At 46.2% G+C, this 25,016-nt stretch overlaps 1 protein-coding gene across 1 annotated transcript in view; it reads right to left on the minus strand.

Annotated features, from left to right (window-relative positions):
* Positions 1-25,016, minus strand: part of STAG3 (STAG3 cohesin complex component) — a 2,261,782-nt gene that overhangs the window by 870,608 nt on the left and 1,366,158 nt on the right. The window lies entirely within an intron of this gene.

Consider the following 25,016-nt stretch of genomic DNA (forward strand, 5'->3'; position numbering starts at 1 on the left):
AACACTCCAAGTGATTGATGAAGAAACGCAGCAGGCTAGCGAAACCCAGGAACATCTGGTGAGACTCGCCCATAACCTCGAGATACAGTGTGAGGATTTGGAGAATCGCTCCAGACGATCCAACATTCGCATCAAAAATATGGCGGAAACAGTACTGGACAGAGATTTGATGTCGGCAGTTAAGGAGGTGTTTAGAGACATCCTGGGTGCAGCAGAGCCGGATACAATTGTAGTCGACAGAGTCCACAGGGTTGGCCCTAAAAGATCGGGAGCACCCGGGGAGAGGCCAAGGGACGTTCTGGTGGCGCTTTCTTCCTACCCGCAAAAAGAACAAATCCTGAGGAAAGCCAGAGAAATGGTCCACATAAGAATGAATGGTCAGTAAATTCAATTGTACCAAGATCTGGCACTAACTACACTGCAAAAGAGAAGAGCGATGGCCCCACTAGTCAAGGCCCTACAGGCGAAAGAAATCCGATACAAATGGACATTCCCTTTCGGGCTGACGTTTACATGGGAAGGGAAACAGAGGAGAGCAACCACTTGGGAAGAGGGCCTCAGCATAATGGGCCTTCAGGGTGATACGGAGGAAGGGGATCAAACAGCAGCCAGCGGAGAACAAAGGAGAAGTCCGAAAGGATGGGAAAAGATCAAGCAAAAAAGGCCGGCCCCAGGAAGAGAAGGCCGTAGGAAGCAAATATGAAAGGAGGATAAGTCGCAGAGAGAGATGAGGTCAACCGTGCAACATCGTGCTGACTCCGGTGAGGGGGCGGGAGAGAACACAAACAGCCGCGCTAGAACCGGAACAGGCGGTCCGGGATGGATCATCCGGATTGGAATCGGGTAAGATAAGACAGTAATGTGGGGTTTAGGATCCCCCATGCACATCTCCCCCGAGAGGAAGGAGGGCAGGGAGCTTCGGGCGCAATGCCCAGGCATCAGTAGGAACCCTCGCCCTACTCGGGGGCTACAAGTTTGGTTTTGTTATGGTTACCAGTTGGGGGCGGGGGGGGGAGTTCAGAGGGTTGGTAAGGAGGGACCGGGACCACAGACAGAAGGCAGCACCGAAGGAAGGGATCGCACGTACTTTGAACTTGTGCCTTCTTAAATGGGAAAGATACGCATAGTGACCTATAACATAAGGGGGATGAACCGTCCAACAAAAAGGGTGAAACTGGAGAAATTACTGAAAAGGGAAGGGGTGGACCTCCGCCTCCTCCAAGAAACGCATATCAGGAAAAAAGATAAACTAAAGGCAAGGGTAAGGGGATATACAATATGGGCCCAGGCGAATGCCACGGAAAAAAGGGCGGGGGTCCTCATTGCAGTGAAGACCGGAAGGGACGCCATTGTAGAGGACTCCATCACAGATAAGGAGGGAAGGTATGCTTTTGTCAATGCGGTGCTGGAGGGACAGAGAATCACCCTTGCGTCAGTATATGCGCCCAATGTGGGACAGGACGGCTTTTTAAGAGACACCCTGGACAAACTAGAATCCTTCGCAAGGGGGGAGGTGATCTTGGGAGGAGATCTGAATATAGCTTGGGACCCACAGAGGGACAGATGTGCCGGAGGGACATATAGCCATGGGGCACCTTCAAAACGGCTCAAGCAACAAATGGACCAGTTGGCCCTGGGCGATGTATGGAGGGAACTCAGGGGGGACCAAAGTGGGTTCACCTACTTCTCGCATGTGCACAGCTCTATGTCACGAATTGACTACCTGTGGGCTTCAGTTAGCCTCATGGGCAAAATCCAGGAGGTAGAAAAGGGGACAATTGCACTCTCGGATCACGCACCCTTGTGGCTCGACTTGAAGCTACAGGGGAAAACTAGAGGCTTGTGGAGGTGGAGATTGCCGGAAGACATAATCCAGGACAAGATAATGGGGGAGACCATAAGGGAAAAGATAGAAGAATACTTCACCGAAAATGACACAGGGGAAGTATCAATCTCCACAGTCTGGGAGGCGTTTAAAGCAGTGATCCGAGGAAAACTAATGGCACTGAAAATAACGAGGGAAAAACAGGTATTTGTGGGAAAAAGAATTGGAAAGATCAATCTCGGAGCTGCAAGGGAAAATACTGACACAACCCACAAGGGAACATAGGAGGACTCTCAGACACACTCAGGGCCAACTAGAGATGCTACGCACAAAGGGAGCGGAAAAGAGCCTCCTGTACCTAAGACAAGATATTACATAAAAGCAAATAAAGCAGATAGACTACTAGCGAGACAACTCCGCGCCAAACAGAAAGACATAACAATTAAAAACATTACAGACACAAAAGGGGAACACCTGACACGTACACAAGACATAGGGGAAGTCTTCAGAGAATACTACCAGAAACTGTATAACGGACCACCCGGAACCAGATGCACAAGACACATATCTGGCTTCCCTCACATTCCAGCAAATCACAACGGCAGACAGGCAAGCCTTAGAAGATCCCATAAGGGAAGATGAGGTTAGAAAAGCAATAAATGAACTCCCAAAGAATAAGGCCCCAGGCCCGGACGGCTTCACTGCCCCATTTTATAAAAAAATACGCGGATCAGCTAACCCCGGTCCTAACCAGACTCTTAAACTCCTTCAAAGAAAGCGGAAATGTGACCCCCACAATGAACGAAGCAAAGGTCCTGGTTTTTCACAAACCAGGGAAGGACCCATCCTGCCCAGCTTCATATAGACCAATCTCACTGATTAATATTGATGCCAAAATATATACGAAGATATTAGCAGCTAGGCTATCCCCGCTTCTCCCAAAGTTAATTCATTTAGATCAATCAGGCTTCATCCCAGGAAGACAAACACATGACAACCTTAGAAGGATCATCCACCTAGTGGAAAAGATAGGAGTAAAGCAAACCCCAGCAATTCTCTTGTCACTCGATGCCGAAAAAGCATTCGACCGAGTTGAATGGTCCATGTTATTTAAGACACTACAATGTATGGGATTTGGGGAACACTTTATGGCTAGAATCAGAGCGAACTACAACACCCCAACCTGCAGAGTGGCCATCAATGTGGAGGTAACCGAAAGGGTAAACATATCTCGAGGAACAAAACAGGGGTGCCCACTATCTCCACTACTATACGCCATTTTCCTAGAGCCCCTTCTGATGAAAAGCAGGGAAGCCACGCAAATAAAGGGGATAGAGATGGCTGGCATGCAACATAAGGTAACCGCATATAGAAGAGCCGGACAGCACGCTGGCTGCAGCAGTGGGAGAGCTAGAAACTTTCGGGGCCATATCTGGGTTAAAAATCAATAGAAACAAGTCAGAAATACTAATACTAGCAGGTGACGGGAAGAGATTAAAAGAGAAGCAAGGGCACTCAACCTCAAAATAGCAGAAGGGGGTATTAAGTACCTAGGAATCACCCTTACACATAAGGTGGAACAATTATACTGCAAAAACTACCCGCAGCTGCTGTCTAGCGTCAGAAGTGACATAGGTAAATGGAATCCCCTGCTGATCTCATGGTGGTGTACGATTCAGGCGGTAAAGTTGACCATTCTCCCAAGGCTCCTTTACTACTTCCAAGCCCTACCGGTAGGGATTCCCCGTTCATTTTTCAGATCACTCCTGAGGGTGATCTCGACCTTTGTGTGGAAGGGGAAAACTCCAAGACTGTCCAGGGCTGTCTTAACATCGACAACAAGGGAGGGAGGGATGGCGCTTCCCCATTTCCAAAAATATTACCAAGCGGCCCAACTAAAGGTGCTTCGGGAGTGGCTGAGAGAAGACCCACAACAACTATGGGCAGCTCAAGATAGGGCGGTGGCTAGAACCCCACTAGTGGAACTACTCTGGAAACAGAAACAGCATAGACATCCCAATATAGGGATCAGCGAAATACTGAGCACGACCATGGAGGCTTGGGACACCCAAACACGTAAAGGCGCAATGTCCACCACACTAGGCCCATTCACACCCATATGGAGGAACCCGCAATTCCCGCCAGGGATGGAGCAGGGTATATCTGACGATTGGAAGGAGGCGGGCATAACGAAAATTGGGGAAATGTTTCACAACAAAGAAATTAGACCATACGAAGCATGCCTCACACTCCCAAATAGAACCACAGGGAACAGATACAGGTATGAACAATTTAAGCACTGGTTAAAATCCCCCGAAATCGCAAAGGCGGCAACGAGAACCCTAACCCCATTTGAGAATTACATAACATCCAACTCAGGAGCAAAGAAATGGATCTCTACACTATACACCTTTATAAATAAGCAAGATGAAGAGATCAAATGGTCATACATGAGCAAATGGGACAGAACGCTGGGAATGGAACTAACGAGAAACCAGTGGGAGGACATATGGGCCCTGATCCCCAAATTGACAAGATCGGTGCAGATGAGAGAAATGTGGACCAAAATAGTGACTCAGTGGCACTACACGCCAGAGAGACTGCACACCATGTTCCCAAATACGTCTAACCTCTGTTGGAGGGAATGCGGAGAGGTGGGGACGTGGAAACACATCTGGTGGGCCTGTAAAGGAATAGTGCCGTTCTGGGAAGAAGTCAAGGGAGAAATGGACAAAATGTTCCCAGATGTGGAGCAAATAAGTGACGGCGTATGGATGTGCGGAATGAGAGACGACACTACAAAAAGATACACGAAAGCACAATTGAGAAGCTTTGTGGGACTCCTCATAGCGGCTTGGACAACAATAGCACAGAATTGGAAAAAGAGGGAAACTCCGCTAGTATTTACGTGGCTTCAAAAAGTCTGGGCACAGTTAGCAATGGAAAAAGTCACCCACACAATCCAAGGCACAAAGGACAGGTTCGTCAAAGAATGGGGAAGTGTCATGGAACACCTACAGTCGGACTTTATGGAACAATGGTGCCCCCACAATATTAAGGTTACGGACGTTTTCAACGCATAGAATAATCCCTCTGAGTTCAATATCATGTGACCCCGGGGGGTAGGGGGGAGGGGGAGTTGGGGGTGAAATGTTAGTACAAAGTTGACTGTACGCTGTTCACTAAAATAATAAAGATATGTTTTTAAAAAAAAAAAGACTTGGCAAGGATGAATGCCAGTCTAATACAGCCAGGGAGCCCTTCACAATTAAGCTCTAATGGGGGTAGCCCACGACTCGTGGAGATCCAATGTCCTAAACATAAGAGCATTCACGAAGTAATGATCCTTGAAGCAAACTCCCCAGCATTCGAATCCAGAAATGAAGAAATTACGGTGTCTCAGAAGAGGAGTCGAAGAAGAGAAAGCTCTGAGAGTGATGAGGGAAATGTGGATAAACGATGCAAAAGCAGAACCCAAGGAAGAACCATAGGTGTACAAAAAAAACCAGAAGAGATGCCATCCCCGAAAAAGAAAATAGTGTACTTCCTTAATTTCAGAGTCAGAGGGTGAGGATGAGGCAATAACCCTCAAAGATCTAAGGCGACGGAAGTCTAATGAGTTACTTCCGAAGGAAAGAAATGACCCAGACGATATCTTGCCCTACATTGAGGCAACAATTTCAAAGTTGAGTCCCATTTTGATGTCAGCTACAACGATAGCTGTAGCCCCATTGATGAAGTTGTTTGAGAACCTGAATGAGAACTCTAGAGACCAAACGACTCTGATTGCCCTATTGAACTCTAAAATGATAAAACTAGAGACTGACTTAAAGGAGATGTCATCTGAGATTCTGTCATCTAAAAGAGGGAACGATATTTCGATAACAGCGTTGAAAGAATCGTTAAGAAACAACTCTGAGGACAAGAAACTCTTGGCTGAAGTGACGAGACAAGCCCTCACACTTCTACAAAATGAACGAGAAGGAAGGAGTGATCAAAATGAAAAGCGAGCTCCTAAGAAAGATCAAACGAGCACAAATCCAACGACCAATCTGGAACCATTGGAAACAAGTGAGATTCCTAAAACAAACAACCTCTGGAGAAAACGAGAGAGGCTGAGAAAAAGGGTTCTATGCAAAATTGCATTTATGACAAGGTGCTACCAATAAGTGCCGAAGATTGTGACCACGGAAGGAAAGAAACCCGAGAGAATGAGATAAGTTCTAAAGAAAGGTCGTCTAAATCGACTACAGCAATGGCAGTGCCTGAAAGAGGTGGCTAGGACCAATTCCCAAAAGAAACTAGTCTCCTCCGATCCAGAGCCACGAAGTAACCAAAATTACAATGATGTAAATGGAAAGGCAGCAACAAGCAATGCAACCTCTATTACAGCAAAAAAGACGGATGGAGAGTGGTTGGACATATTTGAGCAATCGAAAGCTCCATTGGGAGTGAGCAAAGGAATGAAGACAAATAGAGACAATCCAAAACAAATAGATTGCAAAAGAAAAACAAAGAATCAACAAGCTCAAAAGAGTAAGAATACTCGTAGCTCAGCAAATTTCTTTAGGAATATTAAAGCACTAAATATAACAGTGAATAACTCTGAGCAACCGGCAAGGAAAGGGAAAAAAAAGACTGATGATATTGTACCCGTGGATGGAAAGGCACAATCAGGAACGAGGAAGTCAACTCCCAGATGGAAAGCATAGCCGAGCTGGCTTCCGACAGTGACAATGAAGAATTGCTGAATATTTCAATTTACAGCATATCCGATGGAGACGAAAATAAAGAAGAGACCAAGGAAGGGAACGCCAAAGTAACTAACAAAGCCAATGGGCAAGGGGTCCCCGAGTCTATGGTAACTACACCAAACCGCATGCTCAAGAGTGCGAGAACGAGAGAGAAACAGAAATGACAAGCAAAAGAGTGATTTTGTGGCCAGAAACTCCTAAAAAAGCCTTAGCTACACCAAAGAAAGCTGACAAAAAAGCTGAAGATCCTCTAATCTTCCTCACTTTGTAAGAGAAAAGGCGAAAGAGTATGCTGAACCCAAAAACCATCTTGAGGAATAAGGAAGAAACACAAGACTCATCAACAAATGAGCGAGAGAACAACAAAATGGAACTAGAATCCCATAAAGAGAAAATGAACAAACCAGAACTGGCAAACAAGGAAAGCGTTGAAGAGCTAGCCAAGCCATGGAAAAACACCACAAACGTCGAGGAGAATGTAACGAACCATCAATACAGAATATTAGTCGAAAAGATAGTATGTAAAAAAAGTGATATTCCTCTGAACCGCTACACCATTCTACAGATATTCCAAAAAATATCAGTGCTAAGAGCAATAAAGAGTCCACGGATTAATCGTGTAGAAATCATCCCTGATATGAACCAGAAATTTGTGCTGTTACACATCAACGACAAAAAAGACGCGGAACTACTCATGATGAGCGAAAGACAACTTCTGGACGCGGGATATCAAGTGTATGAAGTTGACAACACACTAGGGGACAAAGGTTATGAAAAAACAAAAGATGTAAAAGCACTGAAAATAAAAGAAAAAGAGTTGGTCAAATAAAACAATAGAAAATAGAGCAACTCAGGAGTGCGATAACGCCAAGCTAACCTATGAAGATAGCGATGCAGAAAAATCATGCTTACCTGATGAGAAAGGAAAGAAGAAAATCAAAACAATAGAAAATCGGGGCAAATCAAACGAGGAAAGAAGCAGCGATTTAGAACGAAACGATGGGGAAGGAGAATTGAAAAAATGGTCCTGGCTAGCAAAATCGCTAAACAATGTAAAGAAGAGCTAATGCCACGAGGAGATAACGAAGCTAGTGATAGCTTTGTGGAATACTAGAGGATTTTCACATCTCCTAAGTTCCCCTCCTGCAATCTTAGAAAAGGCAGACTTGATATGCTTACAAGAGACATGGATCACCACCATGCCATGTGTGGATGGATTCGAAGTAGCAATAAATCCAGCTGTAAAACAAAAAAAGGGCAGCCAATGTCAGGTCAATTGACTAAGACAACAAGCGGTCTAAAAATCAAATCGGCCCGCATCTGGTCACCTTTCCTGCAGGAAGTCTGTTTAGAGTAAGTGGAGCTGAAAGAGAAGCACTCCCGCCTAGTGTACATACTAAATATTTATTGGAACTCAACACCAAATTCAAATCAAAAGCTTGAGGATGACATCATTGAAGCCATCGATTCCATTCTGAAAACTGATTCAAAAGCAGTAATTTTGTTGTGTGGAGACTTCAATATGAAGTTAATTTAATTAGATCAACAGAGAACAACAAAGACTGACAGTGAAAGATACAAAAATGATTGTTGGCTAGAAGAAAAGTCACTCAGAAATCTCTCAATGCTCAATGGAGCAACAAGAGGAGACATTCCGGCAAAGCCGACATGGGAAAGAGGAAACCAGAGATCTATATTAGGTTATATCTTTGTCTCTGAAAACATACTACACGAAATAATCTCTTTCAAAGTCACCAAAGACAATCAAAGTGACCATAACATCATATCGACAGAATGGAAATTGATCAAAGTTAAGAAAAGGGAACAGTGGTTTTGTGACATCTCAGTGGGACCAGGGCGAAACAGATTAAGGCTAAAAAAAACGGACATTAAGGAGATATCTGACCAAATGCAAAGATGCCAAGTAAAAAGTTCAACTGTTGGAATCGAATATCAGCAATTGCTAGAAATCTACAAAACTGAAAATAAGTTCTGTAAAAAGACTCAAAACTATAGAAGGCACACATACGACCCAGAAGTAGCGAGAAAGAAGAGAGAACTAAGGAAAAACTTAAGAGAAATTCTTGCGACAAAAGGAGAAATGACTCAAAGCTCAACAAAAAGAGCGAAGAACCAATATAACAACTGGTGTAAACAACACAGAGCAAAGATGGAGCAAAGAGATGTTGAAATAATGCTGAAGGCACTGAATCAAAGGAACTCCCGAGGCTTTTGGGCCCCAATAAATGAATCAACCAACTCAGAAAAAGCCATGATAACTAATATGGTAAAAGAAAACGACTGGGATTGTCACTATAAAAACCTATTCAAAACAAGAGAAAGCACACGTAAAACTGAGTGCCAAACAAAAGTACCATGGGATATTGAAATAGACAAAGCGGACATTCGAGCTACAATTAAAAAGAGTAGCGCATCTAGAGCGGCAGGGCCCGACGGTCTTTCCAATGCCGACTTAAAACAAAATATTGAAGAATGGTCCCAATTCTGTGACATCTTATTCCAGGCAATAATAAAAGAAGGAAGGATCCCTACAACCTGGAAATCAGGGATCATTGTGCCTATATTCAAAAAAGGCCTGCGCTCTGACCCTGCAAATTATCGGCCCATAGCCCTCCTTGACGTTGTAGGAAAAGTGTTTGCAACCCAACTCCTTAACCAACTAACAACCTGGATTAACCAAGAAAAAATATATGATGAGCGCCAGTCCGGGTTTGTCAAAGGAGTAGGATGCAGCACGAACCTTCTAATACTAAACTTATTGAAAATCAGAAAATCTACCTAGCATTTATTGACATGGCAAATGCGTTTGATGGAGTAAACAGAGAAATCTTATGGTACAAATTAAAAGAAAGAGGGTGTCACGAGTGCCTAATTGCTGCCATCAAGGAACTTTACTCAGACACCTACATTCAAGTACGGTTAGATAGTAAAGGAAATTTATCTAAACCAATTCCCACAGAGAGAGGTGTAAAACAGGGTTGCCCATTAGGGGCGACCCTGTTCAACTTCTACATCTCAGAAGTGGAAAAAGCCCATTCCCACCAAGCATTAATGGATTACAGTTACATCACATCCTATATGCCGACGATATGGTGATCTTGGATCGCACACCTATCGGTTTGCAGTGCAAACTAACAGCATTAAAGAACTATACAGAAGATCTCGGACTAGAGATAAACGTAGCTAAATCGGAAATCCTAGTCCTAGAAAATAAAAGAGGAAGGAAGCCATTGAAATATAGTACAAGCTATAACAGAGGAAGGAAGCCATTGAAATATAGTACAAGCTGGTTCGTGGGAAAGACAAAACTGGAGAAAGTACATTATACAAGATATTTAGGTACACTAATCAACTCCAGCGTAAACGACGAACCGATGATGGAAAAAATCTTAAATAGCTGCAGGCAACTTACCACACAAGGAATCGTAATGCAAAAGAAATTTGGGAAATTCACGTGCGAGCCTGTGAAGAAATTTTATCAAAATAAAGTGACACCGATTCTAACCTACGGGGCAGAGAACATGTTTGGTTGCGACCACAAGATATGGGCCAGATGCGAAGAATTCTTTTGGAAAAAAATCCTCCAGATACCTCAAAGTACGCCGACATCTTGTGTCCTGTATGAAGTAGGGATGTCCACCTTGAATGCAAGGATCATATGGAATAAACTACTGCTCTTCAGGAAAACTCATGACGAAGCAAACTTGACAATGTTCAAAATCCTGATGGGAAATGAAATAGGAAAAAAATCAGCCCTAAGAGATTGGAAACAACATTGCAGAGAGATCCTTAACCAATTGGGCACAGATGAGACCACACTCTTGTCTAAACCTGATTCTGTAAAAAAAAACTGCTCGATCTCGACTGGATCAAAATTGGTGCGAAAAGAGAATCACAAAAATCCATGCGAAATCAGCCTAAAGAAGCAAAAAAACAGAACACACTCCAGAAAGATCTGGTTTTATCACCATGCAAAAGTGTGCGAAGACTCTACTTGCAGTTTCACCTGAACATCATAGAAACAAAAGAAATTCTGAGGACCAGGCGCTTAATCCCAAAGGGAAATGTACTATGTAGATTTTGTGCGAAAGAAGACGAAAACCTAAAACATCTTATCCTAAAATGTTCCGAACTGAATATGCAACGCGAAAACTGTTTAGGTAAAGTGATGGAAAACTATCAGACGCTGAACACTGAAGTGTGGTGGAGGCTATTACACCTGACCGAAAGCAACTCAGTGCTGATTGCGCTTACGCGATTCTTAGACATATTACAGAATCAATTAGAAATGAGACCTATCATTTCCAAAGGCGAGCCTGATTCAGCAACAAATCAAGGGAGAACAATTTGCACAACGAAATCATAAGCAACAACATACAGAGGAACCAAGAAAAATAGTTGCAACCCAGTGACAATGAACAAGGTCTAAGACCAAAATAAGATTAAAGAGACACTGCAAGTTAAGGCAATAAGCTTTGTGTCTCTCCTTTTTTAGTATGTGTATTTCTCTTTGTTTTTTCTATCTTTTTAATCAAAAAGTTCTTTTTTCAAAAGTGTGTTCCATTGAAATGAAAATAAAAAAAAATTTTTAAAAAAATGCATGAGGAACTTGAGAGATTGAAGAACCGGCAAAGAGTGTAGAGTGGATTTCACCATTTGTTGCGGTTAAGAAGGCTAGCGGTGAACTGAGGGTATGTGTAGATTTCAGAGGTAAACAAATGTGTTGTTGAAGAAAGACATCCCCTGCCTAATATGTCAGAAATGCTGAGCAGGATTGGAAGGGCTAAGTACTTTACTAAACTCGATATGGCCAGTGCATACTACAAAATTCAACTTGATCAGGAATCTAGGAAATTCAAAGCGTTTATAACGCATGATGGTGTCTATCAATTTTGTAGAATGCCTTTTGGGTTGATCTCTGCGCCATCTGTTTTCCAGAAGGTGATGGACAAACTATTGGGAGGAATGAACGACATATGGTGCTTGCAGGATGATATATTAGTGTGTGGGGAAAGAGAGGAAATGCTTGAGAGGAATGTAAAGAAAGTAGTGAGTGTTTTAAGTAAGAAAGGGATAACGCTTAGGGCATAGAAATGTATCTTTGGAAGTAGAGTTGTGGAGTATCTTGGAGACAGAATTTCTGAGGAAGGCCTTCGACCAAAGGAGGATTTGGTAGAAGGGATTAAGAAGGTAAAGTCGCGTAGGCATAAGGCCGAACTGAAATTATTTTTGGGCATCATCAAATTCTATCACAGGTTTGTGGATAATTTTGCGGATAGAGTTAACAAAATGAGAAATGTATTGAAAAAAGGTCTTGAATCCAGATGGGACCATGAGTGCGAGGTAGAATTTCACGAGATAAAGAGAAAAATTGATATGTCCAAGGCATTACGATACTAAAAGAAGATGTATTATTTCGGTCGAGGTTAGTGAGGCAGGGATTGATGTTGTATTATCCCAAGTTGGGGTAAATGGCAGTGAAGAAGTGGTACCCATGCATCGAGGATGCGGAGAGGTGCTCAGAGAAATTACCCAGTTTTGGAAAAGGAGGCTCTGGCGTGCCATTGGTGGATTGAAAAATGTAAGAATTTTGTTTGGGGTTTAGAATTTACATTACAGACGGATCACAAACCTCTCAACTGGGTGGCAAGGTTGCAGTGCCATAAATTTGTAATTGAGGTGATTGCAGGGAAGGAGAATGTACAAGCTGATCATGTATCTAGATTTTGGAATGAGGACTTTGAAGGGAGTTGAGATACATCAGAAGATATTATTACAAATATGGTATTTTTACCCATGATGGGGTGATTACTCGGGGGAGTGGGAGTGTGAGTTGCATGCAGATGAAATGTGGAGACGCATTTTGGAATTTGTTCAACAAGGATGGCCAGAAAAGAGACTCTTGAGTGGGGAGGAGAGAGCAATGTGGGAAGTAAGATCAGAGTTGAGTATAAGGAATGGGTTATATCGTTGGGACCGTCTTGTGCTTCTAGGAAAATTGCGCAGGAGACGTATCGAGATTAGTCATCAAGGACATATTGGGACTGTCAAAACAAAGAGCTTCTCAAGGGAGATTATTGGTGGCTGAGTTTCGACCGTGACATAGAGAGGGTGGTAGGATCTTGTGTTGAGTGTGAAGTATCTGCTACAAATAAAAATTGCCAAACGTCAACCAATGATTAAAGTGGATGCCCCAGTGGGTGTATGGAGTGATTTAGCTATGGATATCGCTGGTCCAATGGATTTGGGAAGTGGAAGGTTCGTTGTGGTGGTAATTATTTAATTTCCAGGTTGACTGAGTTTAAAATTGTGAGGGATGTGTAATCCCAGTGTATTGTTGATTTTCTGCAGAGTATTTTTGAAAGAGAAGGATTGCCTCTGTCCATTTTGACCGATAACGGTAGACAATTTGTTGGTGGATTGTTTCAAGATTAAAGATGTGTGGAATAAAGCATAAGCAAACCGCCTTATATCAACCTCAGACAAATGGCATGGCTGAAGGGTGAACCGTTGTATTATGGATGCGGATATGTGGAGCAACTGGAAAAGATACGAAAATTGCGATCAGGGTTCGTTTATATGCACTACGCCTAGCGCCCCATGGAGAACGAATTAGTGCATTTGAGCTGATGAGGTGTAGAAAACCCAATACGTTGGTGTCTCCACCGTGGTTGGGAAGGGCTAGAGAGACCAAATGTGTGGTGGAAAAAGTGAGAAGAAGAATGGATGAGAAGAAGGATGGCTGGATAAGAAGCGTGAATGAAAGATTGCCTAGGCTGGCGAGTGTTGTAGAAGTTTTGTATTGGATACGGGTGAAGAAGGGAGTTATTAAAAAAAAGGGCGATATGATGTATTCTGAGCCGGTGCGGGTATCGCAGGTGTTGAAAGGTGCGGTAAGAGTACAAAGTGGACAAATCTGGAACATGTCCTAAATAGTCAGCCAAATCTGGAACATGTCCTAAATAGTCAGCGATTTTAAGGCCTGATCGGGAAAACGTTGAAAAATTAAGTAATATATCAAATGACATTCCATTCTTGTTTAATTACATGATGTGTTAAATGTTCTCATGCATTGAGTTTCTTTCATGCCATCAATGTTATGGGAGTTAGTCGTGATTAAATTACGATGTCAAAAATAAAGGGTTGTCCTGTATATAGTTGGAGTGAATTTATGAATGTTAATCAAATACAAATTTGGGGTAAATAAGGGGGGGAGGTGTGTTGTGTAATATACTTAGGCAAGGTGGAAGGAGGCTAGTGGAATGTTATGGTGGAACATTGTGTTAAGGTTCTGCAAGGGAATGTGTTGAAGCTGAAGAAGGGCAGTTGGAGAGAGAGAGCTGCCAGAGGAAGGTTGCGGGTCTTTATTCTTATATGTATCTTGGTAATAAAGCTTTATTATTACCTACCAAAGTGTGGCGGCTCGTCATTATAGTTAGAAACTCTGTAATTTACCCCCGTACTCAGATTCTTCGCTAGACTTGGCAGAACAAAGGAAGAGGGTCTGAGGTTGCTTGTCCTGCCAAAAGTTGCAGTCCTCGATTCACAGGGGTTGAAGGTTCGAGCAGCTCTCCGGTTGGTGTCTTTTACTGCTGCAACGACACTTGGTCGAAGAATGCAGAAAAACTTGATGTATCACCCCCTCTCAGGACTGGACTCTGGTAAGCTAAGCAATTTTCGGATGGTGGTCACTGTGCACAGTGACGCAAAAGGACACACACGCACACACCCCTCAGGCAAGGAAGAAGGCTAAAGGACAAGATGGCAAAAAGAACAGGCGAAAGATCTCGTGGAACGGCCATGTTTGACCAGTAGCCACAGTTGGTAGCTGTAAAGACTGGAGGGGGGTGTCTGTACACCTGCTCTCCATATGGTAGAGGATAGGATAGGCACAGAGGACCCCAGCCAAGATTCTCTATTGTTGGTAGTAATGGACGAGCAATCAAGGCCTAGCTTCTCAGGAGGTGATGCAGGCTGGTTCTTCAGTACAGTGCAGTCCCCAAGTCCCCCACAAAGGAATGTCCATACACTGTATTAGATAAAACACCATTTTTATATAATTAAGGTTCAAGGTTATGTACACAATCGCAATAACTCACTTTGTGCTTACTTAATCTATAAAGGCAAATATATACAGTTCTAAGTGGTACCACAATTATTATTAGATTTCATTAAGGTGCATCAACTGTACTCTAGTTAAATGTCACACAAATCACTTAAAAAGGTAACCAACAATAGATATAGGAGGGAAAGCAGTTAGAACAATTGGCAGAATACTGGCCGCTATCACTAGACACAGTGCTGTGTGGAGATGCCCCCTCCCCCCCAACCTGGGCAACCTGTAAAGTAAAGATATAGCGTACAAACCCAGTCCATATATTGTTCACAAGAGTCTCATTTCCTTCTAAATGGTTCTATAACCCCAATGTACCTGGAATAGCAGAGTTCAACATCGGGTCGTCGACGGACCCTCCTTGAGCGGCTCCCTTTAAGGCAGGAGCCACTGATCGTCGAGATCCTACGAGGAAAAGGGTGAACAATGATGGTGAGGTGGCAGCTTCGCTCCTAGCGGTGCTCGTCGATGATAGAGCGTTGGCATCCTGCAAGGAAAAGGCATGCGGGGCACCTTGATGACGATAGTTGAAGACCGCAAAGAGTTTGAACAACGTTGGCCCAGCAAGGGCATCGGGTTGTCGGCAACTCTGCGGTCTTTAGGTGGTGGGAAACCCACCGGCGGATGCGTCTCGGCGGCCTCAACTTTCTCCAGCGGGACAAAGCGGTTGACGGTGCAGGGGAGAGTGTCCTTGGATCAAATGTTACTTAGGCAAAGGGAGCACGGCGGCTCCGGTCCGCGACGGCGGTCGTCTATGGTGATGGACAACAGTGTCCGGGCACTTATCCTTGTGATTCGGCGGCGGTCCCCGTCTCCGGTGGGCACTGCCTTTCGTAGTAGGTCTGTCTACTGAGCTTTGGCAAAGGTTAGCAGTGCACGATGGTTCCTCGTAGCTCGGGAAGAGGGCACCTAACCGGGTCCTCTCTGGGTCAGTTCTTGAAGACACAGCAGCTTTCAGATCGACGAAGTAGAGCAACAGCAATTCTTCTCTTCCAGCAGGGCTTCAAGGTCAAGCTTCAGTTTCAACTCCAGTTTCTCTTCAGCTTCTGAACGAATTCTAGCAGTGAGAGGCCCCCAGATATACTTGTTGATCTCCCATTCATTCTGCTGGGTCACACTCAGGCAACCAATCACTCAGAAGGGCATTCAGCAATCAGTCAGCCAATCAGGCATACAGTGCTTTCAGGCCATTCCCCTCCCTCTCAGACACTTACAACAGGGAATGTGTATTGGGACAAGTGCCCAGACATTCAACACTACACACTGCATTCATACCAGTTTCGGGCAGGGCGGTCTCAGTCATTGTGTCAAACACCTGAAACTAGACATCCACAACAAGAAGTGCATATTGGTCACACACTCCATTCACCCAGGTTATACGAAAGTAACCAAAAGTAATAACATAGTAATACGAATAAGGGAAACAAGGTTTCACAGTTCTGATAGCCTGAAGGACATACCATTTTCCCCATAACATATGAGCAAAGCCCAGTGAAGTGTAAGGCTTCACTGCCTGCAAAAAGTACAGGTCAACTTCAAAGATAAAAGCAAAAAGTTTTGGGATTCCATAAAGATGGAAGGAAAGGTGCAGTAAAGAGAAATCTTTCCTAACAATGCTCCTCCCAAGTATTCATCAACGTTTGATATTTCCTTTCCCGCAACAGACGGCGCCAGAGGGCACTGTGCACTGGTCCTGTTGACTTGATGTCCCTGGAGGACCTGTGTCAGGGGTAAGTAACTTGTTCTTTGAATGGCTTGTGTCCTCCCATGTATTCTTCATCTTTGATAGAATCTCAACGCAGTATTGGTCTAGGTGGAGGGAGTAAGAATTTAGACATTTCCTTAAGAATTATCATGGACAAATGAAGGACTTCCTTCCAAAATCCCCCTTCCTGAGTGGAAGTTGAGTCCAGACAATGTTTTACAAAAGTGTGAATGGTAGACCAAGCGGCTGCCATGCAATGTCCTTAATTGGCACCCCTCTTTGTAAAGCAGAAGATATTGCCAGGCCCCTCGTAGAATGGGCCCGCAGACCCTCCGGAGGATCTTTACCAGCCAATCTATAACATTCCCCAATATCCAGAATAATCCATCTGGATAGGCTATGTTTTGTTACTGCCAAACCTAATTTATGATCTGTATTACCAATAAATAATTGATTATCTTGGCGAAATTTATACATTTGTGAGAAATAGAAACTCAGAGCCCTTCTTGGGTTCAGTCTATGCAACCTCTCCTCTTCCTTACCAGGTGGGTCAAAAGTTGGTAAAACAATTTTTTGGGACAAATGGAAATTGGAGAGTATCTTTGGCAGAAAGGAAGGCTTCAGACTATAGTGAATTGAGGCTTACAGGAAAGTCCTGTAAGGAACTCATGGTGGCAACAGTGAAGACAGACACGAATGATCACAGTTTAAGAGTGTTTATTAAAATGTATGCAGTTTTGAAAAACGCCTAACGAAGAAGTACCAATGCAAGTAAAGAAAGAAACAAATCCAAATCTCATTTGCATGTAATAATAATAACCAAAGAAAGGATACTAATATAAGATCTTCACTGCCCGAGAATGATGACGAGCTAAAAAACTGGAATTGGATCCCGGCTGCGTTGACAAAACCCAATAGAAAAAATAAACGCCAGGCAGTTCCTGCTAAATCAACACTCAGCTGTGGATCCTGGAACACACAAGGATATAAAAATCTTCTCCAACAAAAGTGGATGAAAGGACTGGACATTACATGTCTCCAGGAAACCTGGATGATCGATCCTCCCATTTCTGACGCATATGACATCTGCTTCAACCCAGCCATTAAAAATGAGAAAGGAAGACCGATGGCTGGCTTAATCACGCTGGTTAAGAAAGATCTAGGATACAAGATAATTGAAGCTATAAATGTAAATGCGTATATACAAGTGATCTGTATGGCCAAACAAGATGAAGATCAAAGGACTATAGATTCAATACATCTTATTAACATCTACTGGCAACATAAAATAATGAAACCAACGTGCTTTATTGACATGATAACACAATTGTGCAAGTGCATAGAAGACAACACATTAGCGTACATGAGCGATTCTAGCACAGCCACGCAATGGTGTATGGAGATGGAAACACGGAAGCTGCATATGCTAAATGGAAACACGCAAGGGGATATACCAGCTAATATAACCTGGAGAAGAGAATCAGAAATCCATTTTAGACTACTTTTTTGTATTAGACTTTGCACTGGAGAATAAAGACCATGCAAATCCATGAAAAGCAAAAAAGCGATCACAACTTGTTAGAAATAAGGAACAAGTTACTTACCTGTAACTGTTGTTCTCCAGCATGGGTCTGGCATGGATTCACACGCTCATGAATATTCCCCGTTGTCAGGCTGGGAATCCTCGGTAAAGAAAAAATCAGTATCAGTTTCGTTTCTGATCTGTCTTTCGTAGTAGTAACCAATCACTGATCGCTGTGTCATACTGACCACAGCCAATGACTGCCCTCTACCTAAGCCCCGCCTCTGGCAGCCATCTTCAGATTTGGTAGCACGTGAAGTGGCAGTATGACCAAGTGAAGAGCCGCAGAGGGGTAGGCGGGAGGGTTCGCATGTGAATCCATGCCAGACCCATGCTGGAGAACAACAGTTACAGGTAAGTAACTTGTTCCTTCTCCAGCATGGGGTCTGGCATGGATTCACACGCTCATGAATAAAGAATACATAGCAGTACACACATGCACAACCACGGGAGGTGGCAAAGGCTCAACATTAAGCATTACATCAAACTCAACATTAAGCAATTCTTACGTCCTCACCAGGCTCACTTTAGGCGAACAGATTGCGCAGCACTGCTTGGCCGACCCTGGACTCCTCCCTGGAATCCCGATCGACGCAGTAGAATTTCGTGAAGGTGTGCGTCGACCTCCACGTAGCAGCCCTGCAGATGTCCAGCAAGGGCACACCAGATAGGAACGCCGTGGTAGATGCGATCGCTCTGGTGGAATGGGCTCTCGGACGGCCAGGCAGCGGTCGGTTTGCGAACCGATAACAGTACATGATACAGCCGGAGAGCCATCTGAAATGGAGGCCTTTGAGAGAGCCTTCCCCTGATCGACAGGTCCAAAGTTCACAAAAAGTTGTGACGTCTTCCGAAAACACTTCGTGCGGTCCACGTAAAACTTCAGCGCTCTAACCACATCCTGTGCAAAGTCCTTTCAGCCGGCGACGAAGGCGACGGGAAGAAAACAGGCAACACCAAGGGTTCGTTGAGGTGGAAGTCCGACGGCACCTTGGGCATGAAGGAGGGGTGCGTCCTGAGCACTACCCTCGTGTCGTGAAAAGTCAAGTACGGGGGCTTGCAGGAAAGGGCCTGGATCTCTCCCACTCTTCGTGCAGAGGTGATGGCTACAAGAAACGCTGTTTTCCACGACAAGAACTTCAACGGAGCCGAGTGCAGAGGCTCGAACGGTGAGCTTGGTCAGCACCACGTTGAGCTCCCATGCCGGGGCCGGAGCCTTCACCGGCGGGAACGATCTGAACTTCCCTTCATGAATTCTTTCACCAGACGATGAGACCACAAAGACGTCGGCCCCGTGGTTCTGGTGTATCAGGAGATCGCAGCAAGATGAATCTTGATGGACGCGTGCGCCAGTCCAGCCTTGGCCAGCGTCAGAAGGTACGGCAGTACCCAGGGAGCCGTAATCCGTAGAGGGTTAATCTTCTGTGCGTGGCACCAGACAGAGAACATCTTCCATTTGTGTCCATAGCATTTAAGAGTTGAGGACGCCCTGGCCTTTGCAAGAACCTCTCTGCAGTCGGCCGGTATGTCGTATCCTCCAAACTCCAACGCTGCAGGTGCCAGGCCTGCAAGTTCAGCGACTTCGGGTCGTGATGGAGGATGGCGCCTCCTTCCCTGGAGAGAAGATCCGCGTCCACTGGCAGCTTGATTGACGGGGACGCTGACAAGTCCAGAAGGTCCGGGAACCATATCTGCCTCAGCCACGCAGGTGCGACGAGGATCATCCTGCACCGTGACCTCTTGAGCTGGTTGATGAGCCGGATCAGCAATGGCAATGGAGGGAACGCGCATAGAAACAGGCCCTCCCAGGGGAACGAGAAAGCATCGCCCATGCTCCTCAGCTGGGGAAACCTGCTGGCGAACCTCCGGCACTTGGAGTTTGTCGCCGTCGCAAACAGATCGATCTGGGGTGTGCCCCACCGTCGGAAGAGGCGGTCCACTAGATCCTGTCGTAGTTCCCACTCGTGGCATGAGCGCAGCTCTCTGCTGAGCGAGTCGGCAATGGTGTTTTTTATCCCTGCCAGATGAAACGACACCAGAAACATCCCTTGGGCGACGGCCCAATGCCACAGATCCTGCGCCTCCTTGGACAGGTCTGGGTACCTGGTTCCGCCCTGCTTCCTGATGTAGAACATGGTGGTGGTGTTGTCAGTGAAGATCCTCACCACCTTGCCCTTGAGGGACGGAAGGAAGGACCTGAGGGCCCAAAACACTGCACGGAGCTCCAGGACGTTGATATGGAGGGACTTCTCCGTCGGGAGCCAAAGGCCTCTCGCGTGCAGATTTTCGGTGTGCGCTCCCCACCCTTCCAGGGAGGCATCTGTGGTCACTGTCTCCTGGTGGCCCGGGGTCTGGAAGTCCATGCCCGCCACCGGATCGCTCATCGGAAACTCTCGTCGAGTGTGATCCTCTCCTCGAAGCTGCCCGTCGTCTGGATCCAGCGCGCGTCCAGGAACTCCTGCAACGGGCGCATCCGGAGCCTGCACAGGTGGATGAGATAAATGCAAGAAGACATCATTCCGAGGAGGGACTTGATGGACCTCACCCTGGCCGCGTCCGCATCCAGCATCCGCTGCACCTTGCCCAAGATGGCCCTCGTCCTTTCCTCAGACGGAGAGGCCAGAAGCGACACTGTGTCGAGCTTCGCTCCCAGAAACAGTGCGTCTTGCACGGGCACCAGGTGGGACTTGGCGTAGTTTATGGAGAATCCCAGGTCCGTGAGTAGTTGGACGGTGTAATGCTCACCTGATTCCCACGGAGGCGCTGATCTTGGCAGGAAGGTGTCTGCCTCGAAATGTGATGTGCAGAACCTGATGGGCTTCTGGGGTCGCACCTCTTCGCACTGTGTGTCGAACTCGTAGGGTGAGGTTTCTGCAGGTGAAAGAATATAGGGGTTAATGGTCTGGGTTGTTCAATGTCCCTCTTCCTCTCTGTAGAGCCCCCAGGTCAACGTGCTAACCTTAGATAGGTGAATGCTGGGCTCTTCATCTGCGTCTGGTGCAGGGCGCTGTTGCCAGTTCCTTCACTGGTGAAACATAGGCCTCTTGAACTCAGAAGACTGTTACCGTTGTTAACTGCACGAGCGGTGAGTTTCCAGACACCTTCTTAGTCTTTATAGTCTTTAGGTGCAAGGCACGTTAACATTGAACAGGACTTCGTATAATGCTTTTCTCCCTTTTGTCTTGCAGGATTCTTGAGGAAGATGGAGTGAAGCGCCTGGAAATGCGTGAGTAAATGCAAGCGCTCTAACTGTCTTTTCCCTTGCAGCGTAGTTCGTGCTGAAGTATTGCAGGCGTTCTATTGCGAAGAGCGCGATGGGCGTAAGTAAATACCTGTCTAATGTCTCTTCTTTTGTCTTTCAGAAGTTGCATTGCAGCGCCGGAGTCCGCGGAATGTCCGTAAGTAGATACAATGCTTTTATCTCCGCAGGCGGCGATGCAGTGTGAAGAACTCCAGAATTCGTGGAGTGCCGGTAAGTAGTGACAATGCTTTTGTCTTCGCAGGCAGAGGTGCAGCGTGCCGAAAATGACCTCAGCCGATGGATCACGTGAGTAGCACTGCGAGTTAAGGCTGCCTTGCTAACTTGTTTCTTGTCTCTGCAGGTGCTGCTGTCGACTGGATGCAGGAATGGCGAGTATGCTTCTTGCAGATTCAGGATGCCGGAATGGTGAGTATGATTCTTGCAGATTCAGGATCGTAAGAAGAAAGGCTGGAACAGACTCGGTGAGCGTTCTGCTGCAGATGCAGAATAACGCGAAGCACGTTTCGTCTATCGGGTGTGGTTTAAATAGCTTTGGAGTGATGAGGCATCTTCCTCCACGGCCCCGCCTAGGTAAGAAAAGAGTTCCAGTTCCAGAAGCTTTCCAGTGCTGAATCCAGGGAGTGGAGCTTGCCCCACCCAGGTAAGAAAGTAGTTCCTGTTCACAGAGGACTTCTAAGTGGCTGGTAAGTAAGCAGCATGGTCTGCTGCAGGTAAGTCCACCCAAGCATTGTTAGGCAGAAACCTGTGCAGTTCCCTTGGGGACCACTGCAAAAGATTTAAGACTACAGGTATAGCAGTAAACCCACTTGGTAGCAGTCCGCACCACCCAGATTTACCTGGTAGCTGTGGCTGAGCAGTCAGACTTCCCTCAAGAAGAGTTAGGCAGTATGCAAAGTATACACAATATGTACTCAGACACAATAGCACAAGCAAACACTGACCAGAGCTTGGTTTCAAAAGTATATAGTTATTTATTTTTAAGAACACATAAGTTGAAAACACTCTAGCAAAGTATAGTAAAAACACTTAAAACACAGTTATAATGAAAGCAGTTTCAACCCTTACTCCTATCTAGACAACTCTAAGTTAACCCCACATAATTAAAACAGAGGTGAGCGCTTAACGTTAGATGACACTCTAGTAGGTTTAAGGAAGGGATAAAAAGAAACAGAAATGGGTTAAACACACCACTCTAAGGTCCAGAACACTTGCAATAGGCTCAAAGAAGCACAAAGTCACAGGTGAGCAAAAGTCACTAGGCAGGGCCCACTCTTAGAGTAGCCGGAGCGAAAATGTGCCCAAGATCACACTGTTATTAGGGATTCAAAGTCTTGCAGAGAGTTAGAAAGAGTTTAGAGTGGCTTAGAAGTTTAGCCAGGGTATTCCAGGCACTCCCAGGTTCGAAAGCCGGGGGCTAAATCTACCCCGTACAGTCGGTGGCAAGGGAAGCCAGGCGGAACACGGTACCTTAAGCGGAAAGGATCCTCCAGCGGTGGCAGTTGTTCCAGGCAGTGGCAGCAAGGCTCGACGTCGGTCAGGGGAGAAGAAGTTCTCGCAGAAGAGCAGAAGAAGAAGGTCGTTGCACTGCCCGGGAAGAAACCAGCCGCGGAGTCCTCCGGTCAAAGGGTTGTACCGACTTTCGTGGTTGGGGTAAAAGTGGTGGGGTTCCGGTTGCCGGGGTGCTTGGCACTGGCAAGGCGGCCACGAGATACCTCGAGAAGCGAAAAGAAGGCGAAAACTGGTTGTCCCCACCAGTCAAGGGAAGGAGCCACTCCGTTAAGAGTTCTCCTCGGTCGTCGGGAAAAGTGGTGAGACGGTTCAGCAGGGCTCCACCGGGTGGTGTCGTCGAAGCAGGTCGGCTCAGCTCTTCCCTCGTCGGATTCTTGGTCCTGTGGCGACTTCTAAAGTTCCAGTCCCCAAAGCCCTGCTTTTATGCAGCAAACCCCCATTCACCCAGCCTAGCTGTCACTCAAACATGCTAAGTGGTGAGCCGGCCGGCTCACCACTTGGGCCAATCAGGACGGAGTGCGACTTGAGTTACCAAGGTAACTCAGTCCAGGGTGCCTAAACCCCCCTCCACCCCTCCTAAGTACCCCAGACAGAGTGGCACCACTTTGGAGGGCTTCTGTGGAGAAGCCCGCCAAAAGTGGAACAAAGGGCTCCACTTTGGGTCAGAGTTACAGAGGCGAACGCCAACGCCATTTTAGAATCAAGTTTTGGCAAAAAGTCCCAACCGGAGTTATAATAATAAATATATAAACCGGCGGTATGTTTAAGGCTACCGTAAATAAATAATTAAATGTGTTAGCCTAAAACAATGGGAAATCCCATAGGAAAATATTCGCGGTTGAATATAAAACGTAGTTTCCACTGCCACCAGCCAAAACTCGATCAGGGGGGGCGGAGACGTGCCCCCTCGACTAACAGACCCTGGGGCAATCGAATTGCCCCAGCCAGTACGTCCACAATATGATGGTTTGTACTGGTTCTGTTCAGGATTCATGACTAGCAAAGTCTTTGGTGACTTTACATGCCCTGGGAGACAGTAGTCAGTCCCAGGGTATGGAGTCTATGTTGGGGAGTCCCTAGGACACCCCTGGGTCACGGCACAGAGGGTGCTGTGTAACCCACATCACAAAAATACATGAGGCCCTATGGAGTAAAAGACCCCATAGCCCATTCAACACAAGGTTTAACCAAGAAAACACACTTCAACATGTCCAAGAGTGAGGGTAAAAGAGTCTCACTCTTGGCAGGAGAAAAAAAGAAACCCCAGAAATCCAGCAAAGATGCTGGGGGACTCACTAGGTAGGGAAATTCAGCCTAAACAGAGAATTCTCCCTAACAAGCATCTGCACACATATTATGAGCCCGGCGCTTCCAGTGCCGGGACCGATGATTCTGATGAACCTGGTTCCACCGGCGCCAGGACAAGGTCCAAAAGGTCCCCGTGGGGACCGGCTGGTGCCTAGGATTAGGGTTAGGGGCCTGCTTCCAAGGACGTTGGGTTGGTCCTGGCTCCTTGGAAGCAGTGATCATGACAGAAGGTCCTTGCCGTGTGCTCCACGGCGAGCTCCTTTGTCTTTGCTCGGATGAGCCAGTCGTCCAGGTAGGGGTAGACGTGGATCCCCTCTCGGCGCAGCTGCGCTGCCACCGGTGCGAGGCACTTGGTGAACACCCTGGGTGCCGACCTCAATCCGAAGGGAAGGGCTCTGAACTGGTAGTGACGCCCTGGGACCACGAACCTGAGAAACTTTCGGTGCCCCTTTAGGATGGGAATATGGAAGTAGGCATCATCCAAATCCAACAACGACAGGAAATCGCCCTCCTCCAGTTGACCCAGGACGTGTTAGAGGGTGACCATCCGGAACTTCGGTGCCTTGATGAATTTGTTCAGTCGTCGTAGGTCCAGGATGGGACGGCATCCTCCAGTCTTCTTCTTCACGAGGAAGTATCTTGAGTAAACTCCGGAGCCCCGAAGCCTCCTTGGGACGAGCTCGATGGCGCCCTTCTTGAGCATCGCCTTTACCTCCAAGAGAAGTTGAGGGACGTGATGTTCTTTCCTGGCCACAGGGGGGACGCGCGGGCACCTCTTTAGAAACTCGAGCGCGTGACCCTGAGCTAGGGCGTCCAGCACCCAACGTTCGGTGGAAATGGACTCCCACACGCTGACGAAGCTCGCCAGCCGGCCTCCCACCGGGGTGCTTCGGTGGGGGCCGAACCCACGGCCGGTTCAGTCCTGCTTCGACGAGGC

The sequence above is a fragment of the Ambystoma mexicanum genome, chromosome 1p (assembly GCF_040938575.1).
Source record: "Ambystoma mexicanum isolate Mex_15411 chromosome 1p, UKY_AmexF1_1, whole genome shotgun sequence".
NCBI lineage: Eukaryota > Metazoa > Chordata > Amphibia > Caudata > Ambystomatidae > Ambystoma > Ambystoma mexicanum.